The 19264-nt window shown below is 40.4% G+C and overlaps 1 long non-coding RNA gene across 1 annotated transcript; it reads right to left on the bottom strand.

The window, feature by feature from the left end:
- Positions 1-578: 578 nt before the first annotated feature.
- Positions 579-19048, bottom strand: LOC139798296 (uncharacterized). The gene is made up of 3 exons (XR_011726786.1): positions 18883-19048; positions 6000-6174; positions 579-1877 (listed from the first exon to the last, which is right to left on the bottom strand). It is a non-coding gene; the product is annotated as an uncharacterized lncRNA (long non-coding RNA).
- Positions 19049-19264: the final 216 nt, after the last annotated feature.

The following is a 19264-nucleotide window of genomic DNA, read 5'->3' as shown; positions in this document are numbered from 1 at the left end:
CCTACCTGACAAGCCAGCTGTGTTGTGTTACCTTTCAGGTTGGATCTCCTATCAAATCAGGTGCTGACCTATCAGATCTCACAGAATATTTTCCTCTCTTCATCATTAAATCATCTGTGTCATTTCAATAGCAACAGCTCTGCTTGAAATTACAGTGATTAATTTCTTTGCAACTGGCTCTCCTTGTGCCGGTTGTGTCAGCAGGATGGAAATAGCTGCCAAACCAGTCACAGGTATGGGCAGCTGCTAAAATCTGATTGTAAAACTGTCTTAGCCCTTGACCACTCCTTCCCTATTAGTAGAACGCCAAAGCATGGGACATCCTCCCCAGGTAGCACCTACTCTGGAAAATCCCTGTCCTGTCAGTGTGAGGTGGCACAAACCTGAAGCTGCAGCATCACCCTGGCCTCTGTCACAACTCTCAGAGGTGAGTTAGGGGATTTACCCCCCCTCTGACTTTCAGCTCTGAAAATCCCAGGAGATAACCCCTGGGAGATGAGCTAATTTTGCCTCTTAAGTGGTGTCACCTGTAACATAAAAGTTTCCTGCAATGCCTGGGTAATGAGACCCCACAACCCAGCATTGCAGAGGCAGGAGAGTTATTTTAGTTGTGTGGACAGATCAAATGCCCTGGTTAGCCACACTCAGTTAATGAATTATTCTTTTTATTCTGGTAAAAAGATAGTAGGTGGATAGATGAGTTTCTCCTCACATTTGCTTTCCTTCTCTCATTATTCAATGTGTTTATCCATTGGTTTCAGCTTCGTGTTACAGGTTTATGGATAGCCCCAGGTTCTTCACACCTCCCAAGTTATTCTCTGTATACTGCAAGGATAGATGCTCTATTGCATTTCTGAGTCATTTCACAATGCTTGCTTTGTGCATGGAATCCCCTTCTCCATAACTGAATGCTTTTTCTTTTTTTCTGCCTGTGTCTCCTGCCTCTGCAGAGACCTGCTTCAGTTATTAACAACTTTTCTCTATATTCTGCATGAGAAAAATTGTATTTTTTCTTTTTTCTTAAACATCAAATTTAAGCCTTCATTTTGCTGCCTTCTTCTAAACTTTATCGAAGCTCAGGTAATGCACTCAGTAAATCCTGCTTAAGGGTGCCAGTGCCCCTTCTCCCTAAGTGTGGCTACCAAGGAAATTCAAACTGTTAGACAATTTCTGTGCTGCCTTTGCCAACATGTTAGGATCAAGGAGACTGCATATGGCAAGAATTTGAGTGAGGTAAGACCTAATTCTAATGTAGTTTAAGTTTAAACTTGCTCCCCAAACACCACGTTCATGTAAAGCATATTAGATTAGATCGCAAGATCCTATTTTGTGGTATATGCAATATTAAATCTCATTTATTGCAAATATAAGAAATTTAAAAAGAATGCTAATGTGTCTTTTCCCCCTATGACTAATGTTATTGTGTATTACTTGGCACCAGTTGCAGGTTTGCAAAACCAGTCCCTAAGTTTTGAGAGTCTCACCAGTGGCGTCCATGTGTAAGCTGAAGCAGCACAACTTCCTCAGGATCTCCAGGTAAGTCTTTGCTATCTTTCCAGTGTGGAGCTGAGGTAATTCCAGGATTACACAGGGAAGATCTTGTTAGGGTTAATGTCACCTTTGAACTTGTTTCAACATGAAAACAATATTTATAGTAGAAGTGTGTTGACTGTGAATATAATGAGAATGGATCAGAGCTCATCGTTGTGGTTTATGAGTCTTTCAAGTAGCTAATTAAAGCAGCAGAACATGGTCTTTCTCTCTGAATTGCTTCCTGGTGTAGCTGCAGGAGGACGATGGAAAGAAGTGTTTGGATCTCGGTAGGTTTCTGGCTTTGCTTTAGTCTGGTTTTGAACATCTGCTGGGATGGGCACCTGCTTCAGGAGAGGGAAAATTAACTTTATTGATTGAGTAATTTCCTTTATGAAGGGATCAGAAGGGGATGTCTTCCTGCAGAAATAATATTTGTTAAATGTCCATATTTGGAAAATGAGTCCGTGAGAAAATAACAGAGAGAAAATAACATGCAAATCCCCCAGCTTATGTCCAGCAGGGAAAGAAAGTTCTTTCACCTGGACAGTAATACACACAAGCATTTATGGCAGCAGAAAAGAGTCTCACTGAGACTCTCTTCTCTCAGAGGAGAGACTCACTGCTTGAACTTGGGTGTCCTGAGCGTGGTGGATCCTTCTCTGAACGGTGTCGCAACTTCTGCTGGTGGGACAGAGCATTGCCTGAGCTGGATGCTCAGGTCCTCTGTCTGAGTTAACAAAGGGGTAGAGATGCTGTCTTGGAGATGCCAAGCTAAAATTACTCTAGCAGGATATTTGAAATTTTGAACTGAAAAATCAATTAGGAAAATGTTGTAACTGGTAATTTCACATGCTAAATTTTTTCCTGATGAAAAAATTTACTTTGAAATAGTTGTCCATCTGAAATATATTTTTAAATGCACAAGTGTCCAATGTGCTAGGCATGCGAGATTTTGAAGCTTTGTCTTCTGCCTACTTTCACCCACATATTCTAGAAAAAGAAAATCTAAGGGAGAACACAATGATGAATTTAAGGCATGAGTAAGCAAAGAAAGGGAAAAGAAATATCTTTTGTTGCATGAACTACATTGGCAAAACACACAAGGCTGGCAAGGCCCAAAAAAACTAAAATAAAATATCTCACAGACAAATCCCTGGGCCTCAGATAGCCAGACAGCAGCCCTTCTAATTAGCTACAGTTACTGGCTCTTTAGCAGCTTTGTCACCACTGGCCTTTCTCATTTACTGTGAGCCTTTGTAGAGGACAATTTCCATAGCCTTTTGTCCTGACAGCTGGTTCTTTAAACCCCGGAGCAGGCTGCAATAGTCTCTACCTTCTACCAGTTCATGGGTGTCTTGGGTTTCATTTTCTCTTGTGTTTCTGAAGAGATGCCACAGCCTCGCCTGGCTTTGTGTTGATTTGGGCTTGGAGTGACTGCTAGGGAAACTGTAATGCTTATTATTTAGAAACTTTGGGAGGGGGGAGAGGTGGAAGGGGAGAGGAGACTGGCAGCAATCTGATCAGAAATTCAAAGTTACATCATAGCTTTTGTTCTTAACCCTGGGACTGGGGTGGGAAATAGTAGGTGAAACAATACAAATTCTGATATTTACTAAGTGAGCTTTTAAAACAACAGCTTTAGACTGGAAAGCTGCCCATGGAACAGAAAAGATTTGCACTGATGCAACAGAAACCTTCCCTACCAGACCTAAAGCCAAAACAACTGAGCACCAGAGAGGGCTTTGCAATGAAGCTGCTATGAGGTCAAGCAGTCACTCTGGGAGTGTTGTGGGAACCACTGTGCTCAGGGCTGCCACGTCCTGGGGAACCCCTGAGGCTGTGCTAATAGCTGGGAATCCTTTGAGGCCTCGGGCTGGAAGGTATAAAATGTTTACAGAAAAGGCCTGCTCACTTCCACTTCAAATCCCTCCCCACTTTACTGTATGGCATAGACATCTCTAACATCAGTAATACTTTGCTTCTGAAAACACATGCAGCCAGCAAAGCAAAGCCTCCATGTATCTGGGGCTTTGCAAAGCTAATATGCAGCACCAGGAGGGACCATGGGATCTGGCTGTGCTCTGATGTCAGCGTGTACCCTCCTTTTGCTCTCTCGGTAGGCACTGCTTTGCCACACATTTGTGCTTCTCTCCATGAAACTGTTGTGCAGCTGAGGGACACTGGAAGTATGGAGCAAGTACTTTGATTAATATCATCTGATGCCCACATTTTTTTCTTTTCCTACTGATGCCAGAAAAAAACCAAATACTGTATTAAAGCAAATTAAATCCCCCTGAGTCTCATCTGTGACAAGGAATGTTTTCCAGCCTAGCTGAAAACTCTAGAGAAGTTTTGAAGAAATCTCTACAGAAGTTTTGCAGTATAATTTTTCAAAGATGGAAGTTCCAAAGGTAACTACAGGATATCAGACGATCAGAAATATTGAAATATAGTGCTGCAAATAAAACCAACAAAGAGAGAATTGCTTGGTGTGACCAATGCACAAAGCGAGGTGCAACAGAGCAAACCGTAATGTGGCATGTGTGGGATGGCTTTTCTTATGGAAAGACAAAAAAAAAAATTAAAATATCATTCCTTAGATGTCAGAGGGCATCAATAGGGCCAGTGAGGGATTTAGCAATCCTTTAAAAGATGATACTTCTAAGAATCATCCTATGATAATAAACTTTAAGCCCTCTGTTTACAGTAAGGGTTGTGTTCTAACCTGGAGTGTTGAGCGTTGTGATCCATGCTGTATTTGCTTCAGTAAAGATGGATGTTATCAACCTCATGTCCCAGTGAAATGTGAATTAGGTTATTTTGCTCTAGCTGCAGCTTCTTCTGTGTCTTAATTGGGTGTATTCTAATTTGCCTTCTGAGGCTGGGGAAGAGAAATATGTTGTGCAGAAAATCCTGCCTGATCCTGGTCATGGAGGGGAACTAATGAGTGGGCTTCTGAGGCTGCTCCATCATCTCCCTTGTTCTGCTCCAAAGACCTCACTTCTGTACCCATTGACTTTATTTTCTAACTTTTATTTTGTTTTAAACAAGTGCATTTATTGACAAATAGATTAAAATGGGGAGCTAAGGAGGAGGCTGAGCATATGACAGAGGAGAGAACACAGAGCTAAAGGGGGGGGGTGCTTGTTTATCCTGGAGAAAGTCTTGGGAGGAATTAATTGCACCTTCTGCTACCAAAAGGAGTTAAAATGGGCAATTTCAGTAAACAGAAATTTCATTTAATAGTGGAATCCTGTAGACAGAGGAGTAAGGCTGGCCACTGAAGTTACACAGTACTGAGAATTAGCATATGCCTGTGTACTGGTAATACCTGTTCACTGCTAGAAGAGAGACAGCTTAAACAGTGTTCACCACATATTCACTTCTTAGAAAATATATGAGGCTTTCAGCATTCTTGCAAGTTGTGAGCATGCATTATGTCCTCAGAGTTCCTGTCCTGGCAGTGGGTGGGAAAAATAAAAAGCTTCAAGTGAGAAGCGTGAGTTTCATGGGAACTGTAAATGTCTCAACAAATTTCAGTGGATCTTTTAAGTAAGCAAAATGAGACACTAGTCCAATGCCTCTGTGTAATCAATTTCAACATTTATGATTCAGACTATGAAACATGCAATGCTGAATTATTCACTCTGGGCCAAGGAGAAAAACAAGGCAGTGAATCTTATCATACTGTGAAGTGTGGTTACAGGACAGCTTTGCTATGCTGAACTTCTGAAAATCCTGTTACTGAAAGTTAACTGAAAAGTAGCAAAACATAACAGGCTTGTCTTTTGGGCAAACAATGTCTAATTTCATAGTTTTTTGGGTATTTTTTAAAGTACTTTTTTCAAAGCACGAGAGGAGCTGAAATGAAAATAGTTATATTTGTGTATTGAATCAACATGATAACATGATAACTGTTCAGTTCTTCTTGATCCTTTGCACACAGGACAGTAGGGCTTAAAGGATTGGCAGGGTCACATCTTCTCCAGACCCTTGGCTTTTGCTGTGGATGCTGAAGTGGTCATCCTCACAGTATTCTGCAAAACCCATCAAGTAATCTAAACCCAGATTGTGAATTTATGTTGGCATCTGAGTCCCTTCCAACTCATCATATTCTATGATTCTATGATTGTCTCAGGGCATGATAATTCTGAAAAAACCTGTATGCAGTTTGATTAGCTCCACACACCAAATACTAGCATTGCTTGAAAAGAAGTTAAGGGGGAAAGCACTTTTCTCAAAAAAAAGTAACTAAATCAGGTGTAAGATGATTTCACCTGAACTGTAAGGCCAGTGTAGTGTTTGTATGTGTTTGCTTGACCTGAAAAGCATCATAATTACTATATTAATTTTTAGACAAAATCAGGGGATTTTTTTTCTTAGCATTTTATATTAGCAGCCAGAAATCCTGAGGAAAGGATCAAACAAATTCTATACACTCAGGAAGAAGTTGCCTAGGTAATTACCTGAGTGAAATGTCCTACTACCAGCTTCAAGCCTCACAGAGAAGCCTTCCAGCAGGAGCCTGGTCCTGGCTCTGCCTTGGAGACAGTTCTAAGGTCCACTTCTTGAAGGAGGAGGGTAAGGCTGGCTGGCTGTGTCACCCACGCACCTTTCCCACAGCCAGGAGTGGTTATAGCCCTTGCAGATAAAGCAGAGGATTTACATTCATTTTGCTTCTCATCCTGAGAGAATTCAAATCCAAATGTCCTATTTTCAAGGCAACTGCTTATCTGGAAGAACACCCATCCCCTCTCCTTTTGAAAATGTGCCACAAACCAAAAATTATTAAAAGAAGAGACATATGAATACAAATAAACAGAAAAAGCTGCAGAAATGTAGGCTGATGCTTAAGGCACTCGTGAGGAAGATGCTGTGAGCTGTGGTTCCCACCCTCAAGGTGAGTTGTGTTTGGCACCTGGACAGTAACACAGACAAACATTTATGGCAGCAGAAAGAGTAACCAGGACTCACTGCTTGAACTTGGGTCTCCTGAGCATGGTGGATCCTTCTCTGAACAGTGTCACAGCTTCTGCTTGTGGGACAGAGCATTGCCTGTGCTGGATGCCCAGGTCCTCTGTCTGAGCTATGACAGGTTTGGATGTATAAAGTGACACAACTAAAGGCACCTGGGTATTGTAAAGTGGAAACAGTAAGTGTCCACCAAATTGAGTTTTCTCCAGTGCTAGGAGGGAACAAAGAGATTCTGGCATCAGGTACTTGATTCCTGCATAAGTTCTTTTTTATGATGCCTGGTATCCTTTTTTTTTTTGTCTTTTCTCCCCACTTCCCCCCACCTCCCCATTGCAAAGACCCTATCAGGTCTCTGAAAGGATGAGCATTTCAAAGGGTTAGGTTACATTAGTGCAAGTAAACATAAGAAATGCTCTCAGGTATAAGGTTTAAACCTGCTTCAGATTTCTTCATGAATCTAAAGGTTCTCTCTTCAAGAAGCTTCTGATGTGGGTGCTGTTGATTTTCATACTAGGTGACAGGAGCTGCTTTTGAGGATGTGTAAGTTTGGCTCTAATGACTTTTTAGTCTGGATGCACTCAGCCAGGACAAGGTAGTGGCAGAGAGATGAACACTGGCTCTCTCCTGCTGCCTTGGCAGGTGTTCCCATCACTGAGGGGAGGCTGAAATAAAAGTTAGGATTGGCAAGGAAAGAGTGAGGTGTAAAAACATGAATCTTGGCATTAAAGTCACAGCTGTTATGATAATTAGAGTATGGCAAAGATAAAAACATGCAGCATGCCTGAGGGACCCATATATCCAACTCCTCCTGGATTGCTATCCAAGAAATTAATTAACCACAACAATGTTGAAATACATACTCAGAATGATTGCTTGGGACTGGACCCTGCAGTCTCTCATTACAGTAACATGAAGAGAGCAGATAGAAACTTAAAGGAGTAAAGAAAGCGATGAAATGAGAGAACTGTTTCTCCACCAGAATAAGGGAGTTCGGTCCAGTAAATCCTGCAGTACAACTGATGTTAAAGAGGAGTGAGCTTCCTCCCTGTAACAGCAGTGGATCAGAGCATGCTTAGAAAACTCAAGCAACACAGAGGAAGAAGAAAGTTTTCCTCTATAGCTAGCCCAGTCTAAATTTTTTTTTTTTTTTAAATCCCATCTTTCCTGGTTTTAAGGCAGTTTCTTTTCTTGTACTTCTGTCTTCTGGTATCTTCTATTTTCTTTTGTGAAAGAGTGGGCACTTGTGAGTAACCAGGCTTTCTGTGAATAGTGAAATAAGAGCATAAGCAGTGGAATGATGATGGAGCATATCTTCAGGGTGAGCTTATTCATCTGTTGCTGCTCAGGTACATTGCACTGAGTATCTACACTTAGATACATCACTGTTGTTTGGTGTGTGCTGACAAATTCTGATACAGAGGAATGAAATCCTTTATCCAAAGCAGAAAAACAAAGAGGTGGCTGTAAATAATTTTTTTTTTCTGGTGTGAAATGCTGATGTATCAGCATTTGTTATTGTCTTGTCTTGCTGAGACAGAGAGATGAAATAATTTGCTATTAAAGTTTACAGTAACTGGCAGGTTTGGGGTGGAGATTCCATTCTGCGTGTGAATGTCAGGGCTACCTTCATTTCCGGAATAGTTTATGAGCAAATGAGGGCATCTCCTCTGAATGGAAAATTAAGTGTGATCAAACTGTAGGGAGCCCCAAATGATGACTAAAAAAACCCAGACCACCTTACATTTTTGTAAGTTGAATAAGCTCATGCTGTCTTTTCCTCAGAGAAAACATCTGTTCAATCAAATCCTTTTCAATTGCACTGTTTGTTCACCTGAGAGCACCTCAGCACATTGTCCTACCCTCATCACAGTTCCTTGTTCTCTTTCAAGCCCCTAATACACTGTTCCAGAGAGAAATGTGGAAGGGGGACATGGAGAGGGATTAGTAAACCAGTAAAGCCATACTTTATTATTGAAGGCACAAGAAAAAGACACTGAGTGCTTTAACTTAGCACCTTTACAAAAGTACTAAATGTCACCATGTTTTGGATAGCTGTTTATAATTATTGGGAAAAAAACAGTAAGATGTAGTAAATGTAAGTGAGTGCTCATTTTCATTTCAATATCCTGAGTATTTCTGATTGAATGAGAAAAACACACAATGCTAATAGACCCAAATTAAGTTTTGGAGCAAAAGCCACATCTTGCAAGACTTAACCAAGCAAATCTCCTAATAATTCAAATGGAAATCTTGCTGCAGGAATGATCTATTTTTGGCAACAAAATATAAGAGCTACAGAAAAACATGAATGATTTTGGCATGATTTACTTACTTTCTTCTTTGCAAATGACTTTTTTTTTTAATTATTTGTGCTTTTAAAAAGAAATCTCGTTACACAGCCACAAAACCTTCTTTAAAACCCAGAAATTGTTTCTGGCCTCTTTACAGCTGCTTCTCTTGACGTCAGCAAGGAGATCTGTCTCTTACTGAAATGTGTTAAAGTAGTGGATATGAATGTCATAAATATATCAAGAAATAAAGACATTTCTTCAACATAATGGAGCAGCAGCTCCTACCTCAGCAGGCACCCTGCCACTGCCATTCAGCACTAGGAAGAAGCACAGCTGTTTGGATAGCTGCCTTTTTTCTGAGCTGTTGTCCTCTGCACGTCTATTATTTCTAAAGGACTCAGTCATATTGAGTTAAATCTAAACAAAGAAAGGTCCTGACAAGTCAAACTAAGAAGCAAGCTCATTTTACTACAGAGTCAAAAATATAGGAAATATTTGCTATAATTTTATGTTTCTTGTGCATTAAAAATGTTTACTAGTCAGTCTTGATGACTGGGTTATTCTTCACTGCATTTTCATATTGAAGGAGATGCAGAGAGTAACCCAGGACATTGGTAAGTGGCTTTTCTCGTAACATGAGATTTTCAGGCAGCACACATATAAAGCATTTGTGTGCAACTCAGCACAAATAATCCTGCAGAGATGATCAGACTTTTTTAATTGATGGAGAGATGATACAGCTCTCAGCAGAACAGAAGCAGCTTTCCTGATGGTTTGCATTAGTTCATATAGAAGGCATCCAGACTATGTCACTAGCAGGCAGCTCTGCCTTATTAGGATGAGGCAGCTTTCTGCTAAGATTCTGTGCATGCCCGGGTTGCTCAGGAGCCTGATGAATGTGTAGACACCAATTTGACTCTCAATTTTTTCATGCCAAATTGTTTAAACCATTTTGACATTAACAGCAGCCCCTTTTTCTAAGCTGTATGTTTACATTTCTTTGAGTCTAAATATGTAATTTTCCATCTTTTGGAAGGCAGAGATTGTGTTCATCGCCATCTGTGGGTGAAAGCTATGTTCATATGTTTCAGTCCACATAAAATACTGATGTTTATGCAAAAGAGTGCTTTTTGACCTGAACCTTTTCCCTCCTTGATCTTCCAAGCAGTGGATGAGAAAACTTCCTGGGGAGCTGCTGCATTATTGTTAAGCAATTATTATTAAGATTACTTGATCAGCCAGCTCTGGGGCCTAAATGACAGTGCAAAGCAAACACAGATATAAAACATTGGGCAGTGGAATATTGGCATCAAACACATGTTTGTTTTTTTCATGCCAATAAATTCCATATTTAAAACAGCTGCAGCAGTAGAAGAAACAGCTTCAAGGAGACTAATTCTAGCCTCTTCCCTAAAAAATCTAAGCACGATAAACTTGACTTTTTACAAAACTGAGCAGAGCCTGAAGGTGTTGGTTCCCGATCTGCAGATGATGAAGCAATGCTTAAAAGTTGTATCTGCTGGGCAGCTGGGCATTCCCACCCTTGTGCAGGTCTGTGAAGATGAAACCTTGCCTGGGTGTAAGCGCTGGAGTCTGACCATGGGCAGCTCAGTCCAGAGTCAGATGGTCAGTCACTGGGACCTGGCAAAATAGCATTGTTGAACCTTACTCTGATTTCACGGTCTGGCCCCAAATGTTCAGGCAAGAAGGCATTCTGCTATTTGCTGCTGTCACTGTTTAATGCTGGGCCAGCAATTAACCGAATGACAGGTGCCCTCCATTAATCCCCTTCCCCTCCTTGAAGAAGAAATGAGAGAATAAGGGAGAGAGATTTATGGGCTGTAAACTAAACTACACACCTTTAATGAAACAGTAATGATTAAAAAGGAAAAAGTATTGAATATATAAAAATATACAGAAAAACAAACCCATTTTCCTCTCCCCTCTCCCCCAATAACACTCACATTACCACTGAAGCTGCACGGTGCACAGAGGCTGCAACCTCCCTAAAAGAGGGTTGCAGGTGTGACCCTTTTACTCCTTTTCTCTTTCCAGAGCATAAGATGTTCCTCAGAACCAAGCAGTAGCCTTGGTTCAGCAGAGCATTCTCTAGCTACCAGTTCTTGAGTGCCATCAGTCCAAGAAGCAGACACTGAGAAACTTGCTGTTGATTTCAGCAAATGCAGATACTTGTGAGAGACTTAGCTGAAAGCAAATTTACAAGACAGAAAGTTCACTCCCTGGCCCAAAGCAGGACAGCCTCCAGCTGCAAATAGCTTTGCTGAAGCTGAGAAATTACTTTTGTTTGTTTTCTCATCTAATTTTGCAAATAAAGCAGGAATCTCTGCGCACTCAGAAAATAACTGACAATATTGTTCCAGAGTAGACTTAACCAGGTAACTTTTGCTTTTACAAAAAGAAGTCAGTCACAAAGCCTTGTGACTGCTTTGAACATTTTCTGAAATGACTTCTGTCAAGTAATACTACTCTTTCCAGCAGTAGTTACAGGACTTGGGATTTGTTTGTGTTTTTGGTTGGTTGGTTGGTCAGCTTTTCTGTAAATAGGTTTGCATCTAGTCTTGCTTCCATTGATTTGAATGAAAGAAATGGCTGAGTTGACCAAAACCAGTAGTACAATTCATACTTTAATGGAAGTCAAACATTATAAAATAAAAAAATTAAAATCTACTGTATTTAGCATTAGATAGATTTCTAAGCCTATCTGTTGCTTTTTGTATGAAGCATCTGTAATCATAATTCTGTAAATTCTATTTTAGGTAGCCTTATTGTCATTTGGCAACTTAGCAGATTTCCCTAAACAAAGCCCTTCAAATTTGGAAACACCTCTGGAATGGCTAGCTAAAACCTGGTTTTGTGCTGTTCATCTCTGATGTGATTTCTGTAGTATCAGACCTGGTTTCATAGCTTTGTAAATTTTATGTCTGAGAGCAAGGGCCAAATTGTCAGCTAATAATACCTTTCCTACTTTATGAACTGCAGAACTAACTCCTTATAGGTTGTGAGATGAATGTTTCTCCTCTTGCATAGCAGCAGTTCTTAGCAGGGCATTTGCAGTGATGCAGGGGCTCCACCTCAGGCACAGTTCCCCAGCTCTCCATCACTCACTTGTAACAGTTTGGTTACAGTCTGGTCCCATCCAAACTGCAATGCATATGGGGACTGGATTCAGCTTCTAAAATCCATCTAATCCCTGTGTCTGAGCAGTGACCAAAGGCTGTTCTGTAAAGCCTAGGTGCATAAATGCAATCTGTTCCTTGCTGGGGCCACGGGACCTTGCAGTTTAGCTCCCCACGTGCCAGAGCCATCGTGAGCTGCCTGGGCTTGCTGTGAAACCTTAGTCAAGTAATGTTCATCTCACCTCTGCAGGTGGTTGATAAATCCATTAACTGGCTTGTGGCTTAGCTTCACATGCAGCAAAGATGGGAACACATGAAAGCAGAGACGGTCACATCAGCTCTTTTGAAGCTGCTGTGATATGAGATGCAGGCCACCACTCACTGCAAAGGCTGATGGAGCTCTGCTCCAGTGTCCATCATGGGAAGACAGACATAACAGCAATAGTGCTAGTGCTGGCTGCCAACCTGAGAAATGCACTGACTGCCACAGCCATTCTCACGTTTGCCTCCCTCTACCACGCGAAGTAGGCTGTCAGTGGAAACAATTTACAAGGTAATAATTTTTCATATAATCAACTAATGACTGCAAATGCAGAGAGAAAGCAAACCCTCATATATTATTCTTAAAAAAAAAAAAAAAAAAAAAAATGCTTAACCATTTTTTTGGCCTTACAGTTGAATAGAGACTTTTACAAGCATTTATCTGAAAATTTCTGCTTGCCTGAGGAGATAGCTGGTCTAAAAAGATCAACACTTTCCAACAAAACAGGGCTGGGCTTACTTCCATCTTATAAAGACAAGAAAAAAATCTTTGGCTTTGAAGAATGAAATGAAACACAGGAAGGTGGGAATACTGGCTTTACTGGGTCCTCTGCTCACCCCTGCTGTTTTCTGGCCCACCCTAAATTTATTATTTTGCTATTTTGTGTAGTCATCTTGTGAGTAGGACTAGAGGAGTAGGCGTGATGACTTTTCAGAACATGTTTTTCTCTCATGTAATTTTCAACAAGTTTTTTCTAGTAAGATTTAGGTCACTCTCAATTTTAACCCTACTCCTTTTGTAAATGACGAATTATTTCATGTTGTTAAAAAAGAACATCAGAATTAGCACCAAGCCAAAAAAATAATCTGAGGGTTTTCTGGAAAGAAAATCAGCACCAAACCCCAAAACAAATCTGAGGTTTTCCAGAGGAAAGCTGCAACTTATGTTATGTAACAGGGGAATAAGCTTTCCTGTTTTACTGGCCTACTCAGGGCAGCTTAAGGCTGGTATCTGATGTAATTTTATCCCAAGCTTTGCTTAGAAAGTGATGTCTTGCTACACCCCTGATGAAGCCTGAAGTGCAGTACACTAAGCTAGCCCATTGCCTGGCCAGCTTTTTTGCTGCTGTGCTGGAAGAAGGGACAGGACTGACAGGACACATCTCCTCCATTTGGGGAGTCCTTCATACTGTAAATGTGGTAAATTTTGAAGAAAATAGTGCCTGAACTGTGACACTCCTCTGTTTCTGGAGCTGCTGCATGGAGCTAAGGCCAGAGTTAGTTCCTCTCACTTTTAAATTGACATTTTAAGTCCATTTATTTCTAAGTCATCTTACTGTGAACCACCACTACTGGAGTCAATTAGGAGGGTCATTTGTGCTGTTGTTCATATTTATCATGATACTTCTCTGGTTTTCTAGACTGCATGACAGAAAGGGAGAAGGTCTGACTTTCTTCTGATAGTGTGTTAGCTGTGCCAAGACGGGACTAAGAGCACACAAAATTATTGCTCCGGTAATGTCTGTAAAATACTTTGTCAACATTGCTTGGCCATACTGGAAACTATTATGGGTTTAAAGCAGAGATTCACTGCCTGAGTTTCGTCCTTTTTTTCTACATCTGCTATACATGAAATCCTTGTATAGTGAGAGTGAATAATCATCATAAATGATCATTGCAGATACACTCCTATTTGCTGCCTATGTCCTTCTAATGTCAGAGTCTAGAACTGGATCAGTGTCAAGTTTAACATGCATTTCCTTAACATGGGGAAGTGGGACATCACATGAATATTATCTTTTAATTGCTTCTGGCTGCTTTTGCCAGCCATCTGTCCAAACTGTGTAGCAGCAATAATTTATTTAGGCCGATTTATGGTGCTTTGGTTCAGATCTGCATCTCTGTTCCTTTCTATGGAATCTAATTTGCCACTTCCACTCTAACCAGTGCAGCCCAGCACAAACACACCCCCAAGACATATGAAGTACTTATACCCCATTTTAATGTGTGTCAGAAAGAAGGCTCTCCTTTTGAGAGAGATCTGCCAGCAGAATGACCAGAAGCTTAGTGCTTGAGTCTCCTGCATCAGCAAGGCAGCAGACTCAGGGCGAAGCAAGGGCTCTGCTTGACAGGGAACAAGAACTTGACCTGGATATCCAATGAGTGCCTTGAATGCCAGGCACTCTCTTTATACAAGACAGAGAAACTTTTTCTGTCAAAGCTACTCAAAAAACCCCAAAAAACAAAAAAATCTAACCTAAGATCTAATAACCTAAGATCCTGGCAGCTAGGGTTCCTCTAGTAACATCTATGAGAAATAGGGAAGGTCTGTTTTGTCAGCATTTTACAGATCAAATGAGAACAAACACTCCCCAAGATAAAATAGCCTTAATATTATAAAAGCTCTTCCCCTAGTTGAACCTGGCCAGGCATCACCTAGTCTCACATCCTGAGCAACACCAGCTATAGGCAAGCATGCTGACCACTGAAACATTTGTACCCAGTCCCTCTCTGTGGTGCTTTCCAGCCAGATGAAAGATCTTTCTGACTTGTACCCCAGCCCGTGTAAGAGCTAGAGTCTGGATCTGCCCTAGCATGTCTGAGTATGGATTCAGTAGTCAAGCTTGTATACACATTTTGGAAAGATACTTCTCTAAATCTTCTAGTAAGACAATCTAAAAAGGGTATACTTTCTACAGAACACACATAAAATATGCTTTTTAAAAGCCTAATTATGGTAACTACTGTAATTGCCAACATGTGTATCTTGTTTTCAAACTGTAGTCCAGCCAGCTTCAGTTTATTAACTGGATCATGTATTTATTTACAATACTCTGTTTAAAAGAGAAGTTGAATTTATAATAATCACATACACACGGAAGACATTTTATTCATGCCTTATCAGTTCCTGCTTTTAGACTATTCCTTACTGCAGCTGGACTAAAGCAAGAATGAGTTTAGTTCAGAATCTGATTAAAGTGAAGTTAGTGGAACAAGTTCACTTGCTCAGCACTGCCAATGAGATGAGAGTTACTGCTGTTCAGTACCACATCTGTGCTGATGTGTAACACTGATAGACTCTTTGCCTGACCAAAAAACTCAGCCACGAACCCAGTAAGACTTTATAGCTGCAGCAGAGTGACCAATATCACCTCATTTTCCTCATTTATTTCAGTCTTTTCCATAATGCATGAACGTTTCAAGCATTTGACAGAACAAAGTGCTGCTGTCATCCAGCACAACCTTGCAAGCAAAGTCTTTCAAATGCTGCTCTCCACATTGTCCACATTGAATCATCCCTGTGCAAACCAAGCCAAATTAATGGCTTTTTAAAGTCCCTGTTACAAAAGATTAGAAAGTGTGTACACAGGAGTTTAAAGGAGCAATGACTTGCTGCCAAACCTATGATGAACTTAACATCATATCCCATTGTTTGTAACAGTACAAACCAGAATGTTCTCTTTTCCAATTCATTTAAGTATTACAAAGACTTAGCCTAAACTATTTTGTATTAACAAAAAGAGGTAAATAAATACGGATTTTCTGCTGGAAACTTGTTTGTTGTGCTTCAGCTGTCATGTGAAGAATCATTTTCATTAATATAGTCTTAATCAAATTAATATATTTGTGCTCCCTGGTTTTCTATATTTCAGAAGCATAAAATAAGTATTTAACCATACAAAAAGGCTTTAAAATATATCTACCTGTTGTTGCTCCTCTAACTTCCATATTCCTAGCAAACAGATTAACTGTGAGATAACCTAGTTCCCTTTGAGAGGTGCCTTGCTTCACAAATATTCTCTGACATCAGTGAATGTCCTTGTTATTTCTGGCAACAGCTAAAGAACTGTGATTTATCAGCCCAGTGAAATTCTGGCAGTTCCAACAGGGTGACGAGACTGACAGAGGTACAATTGTACATAGACTTTACATGGTCACAAGCCTAGTAGAAGTGGGATAAAATGGAGGAAAAAATGGGAAGGGCTAGGCTAAAAGATAAATAGCTGTGAGCACAGATATTTCAATTTGGCCCTCAGTCATAAACATTGCTGTTGTCTGGTATAGGACTAGTGCAAATATGTTGCCATGTCAAATAGAGAAAGTGGTCTTTTACATCTGAAGATCAGCTACATGTGCCAGGATGATTCGTACACACAAACATGAGGTTTGCACCCCAGTGGCTATCTGCAGATAACATTTCAGCTTTGTTGCAGAATAATAGCTTATATGGGCACATGGAAAATTGCCCATATATGGAAAAATGTCACAAGGGATTTTTCCTTATAAGACTCAATCCTACTCACACCATGGCTCCCCTAATTGTCATACTTGTTTTGCTGTTTCAAAAGAACCACCTTACAAGCATTTATCCTTGTGTTTGCTAAATAATACAGTAAGAGATCCATTCAAATGCAGAGCTTATCCCACAGCTTTTCTTTTCATAGGCAGTTTATTGTTTCATCACGTTTATTAAGAGTTTAGGAGGCCAAGATCACGCTAGTGTCAAGGAATGGGAGTTAGTTAAGATCCATATCTAAAGCTAATACATTTTTCAAAACCTATAGGGCCTTAGAATAAACTGCAGGTCATTTTGTGACAATAACTTCATCCTTTTAGAAAGCTGCACTTCATAAAACTGGAATTGAATTGTTAGTTTCGTATGTCTGATTACTATGAATAAGGATGCCAGGCACTTGGGAAGTGCATTCAAAGCCTTCTAGATCTTCCTTGGAAAATTTCATGTGGATGAGTAAAGGCCACATGTGGGTACTGAGGGGAAAGCTGCCTCAGTACCTGAAGCAGTGAAGTGTGGTTCTTGTGAATACCAGTTTTAGAAAGTCAAAAGTGATCTCAGTCATTCAGCTCAGAGGCTGGACAACAAGCTGTAAATCTGAAACCCTGACTCATTTCTTTAAGGTTGGACTCGATCATCTTGAAGGCCTCTTCCAACTTGAGTAACTCTGATTTTGTGAGGTGTTTCCTCAGCTTTGGGCTGCTCAGTGATACAAAGAGTAGTCTGGTGAAATTATTACCACTGTTGCTCACTCCATTCACTGCTCTTTGGCTGCACTGACCTTGCTTTATGATACTCTGGCAACACAGAGCAACCACCAGCCCTTAATGCTCTCACCTGGAGGATTATGCCAGCAAGTGGCCAGCATGTGTTAGTCAAGGTCTCAATCTGGCAGTCCACCTGGAACTAAACATAGAGTCAAGCAGCATCCAGGACAAAGGAAGACTCTTTCCTAGTTGCAGCTAAGGGAAGTAAGTTTCTGAAGGATGAGGATGAGAAAAGGAAGATGAGGGAACTTCAAAGGGTGACATGAAGAGCCTGGACTTTGCCATACATGAGTTTTCCTCAGTGTGCACAGTGCACGAAGGAACCAGAGCAGGAGGGTCTGAGAATGTGTCTGAAACATTGATGCTCCAGGTGACAGGCTGTACACAGAGTTGCCTTGACCTTGGCCAAAGTACAGGGAAAAGATTTCCAGCTTTGTACTGCAAGTCTTTCCATTTGATCAAATGACATTAGTGTTGGATTTGAGGGGTTATTTTACTATCTCTGGGCCAATCATATTGCAAAATTAATACAGGTCTAGTGGAAAGTTTCTAATTTTCTTAACTCCAAATTTTGTAGGTGCCTAATAAGACTTTGCTTCGTTACTCAGGCAGTATTTCATTTCAGAGTGACCAAGAGGGTTAAATGTTACTTTATTTATGGATACTATTATGGGAATTTTCAGTGTAGGAACTGAAGATGGCTTTGGCTTGAAAAGAAAGGGTGGTCACTTCTCTGTGTGGGAGACACTGAAAAGTGAAAATGAGGCAATACCAGAAATGAGAACTTTAACTGTCATGAAGCCAGTTTTGTAGTGGTAATGCAGACAATATAGAGAAATGGCAGAATTTGCCTTTAGTATAGGTCTTGTTGAAACAATTAGCACTAAAGAGATGAAGCTTTGAAGAACAGAGTCCTAATATGCCATGAAGTAATAATTTCTAGTAAGTGATTTAAACTAGAAGTGTTGAAAAGGGAAATTGTTTCAAGACTTCTCACGATGTTTGCTGAACAGTTAGATGGGAATAAGGAGGGGGACAGGGAAAGAAAAAGAATTGTTTTGGTTCTGTTTTCTTTTTTCACTTAAAACCCGAGATGTAGCTTACTGCTCATTATTGATGAATCCCTCACTATTTCTCTCAGGTAGTCATGACCAAAACCAGGAAGGAAATGTTTGAAATATGTACCTAAGCCCCTTCTCCCATTTCAGCAATTTGTATTGTGGGATATAGAGTAATATAAAACAGGCAAACTGCCCAAGGTGCTGTCTGTTCTAGAAGATCTATTACCACTCAAACCATGAAAAATTCTTTTCGGTTGACTGACTTTTAGTAATAAGATCTCAACTAAGAAAAAAAACCCCACCAAATGAAACACATACTATGGCAATATTGGGGAAAAAATCCTTCTGTACTGTTGTGTTGTAATAAGCTGCCAGCCAATGTCATCCACCTCTACTTGGTGGCAAAAAAGATTTTCAGCATTTCTTCTTACTAAAATGAACATTTTACATATACTTCAAAAGCATCCTATTATTTTAAATTAAATCACACGCATTTTATTTCACTTGGAAAAGGAAAACAAAGTTCACACCACTTATAGTCTGATTTCTCTTCATATTACTCACTTTTTCTCTCTTTTGAGCATCTTCCAGCAGAAACTCCACTGTGCTAGCCAATATTAAGCAGAACTGCTTAGATTAAATGGGCCCCAGCAGAGAATGAAGGTCACAGTGCTACAACTCTACTTAAGGAAGTGCTATAAGTGGTGTTATTCCCACAGACTGGAGGTCTGGCGTCTGACTTACCACGTGAAGTGAGCTCACATGAACCCCGACTTCATCATAGCCAATGCTTTGCTCAAGGCTAGAACAAGCCAAGAGATCATTCAGGTCATCACTTGAGATATTTACATCGTGAGCAAATGGAAAACTACTGAGGCAAGGATGTGTTGTGTCCTTGACCTGTGTTTTCAGTTGTACAGCAGTCTGTTACCATTAATAATCCTTA

This window comes from Heliangelus exortis, chromosome 7 (assembly GCF_036169615.1).
Source record: "Heliangelus exortis chromosome 7, bHelExo1.hap1, whole genome shotgun sequence".
In the NCBI taxonomy this organism is placed as follows: domain Eukaryota; kingdom Metazoa; phylum Chordata; class Aves; order Apodiformes; family Trochilidae; genus Heliangelus; species Heliangelus exortis.
Note: the sequence above shows the minus strand (reverse complement) of the source record. Positions and strands in the feature narration are given on the sequence as shown.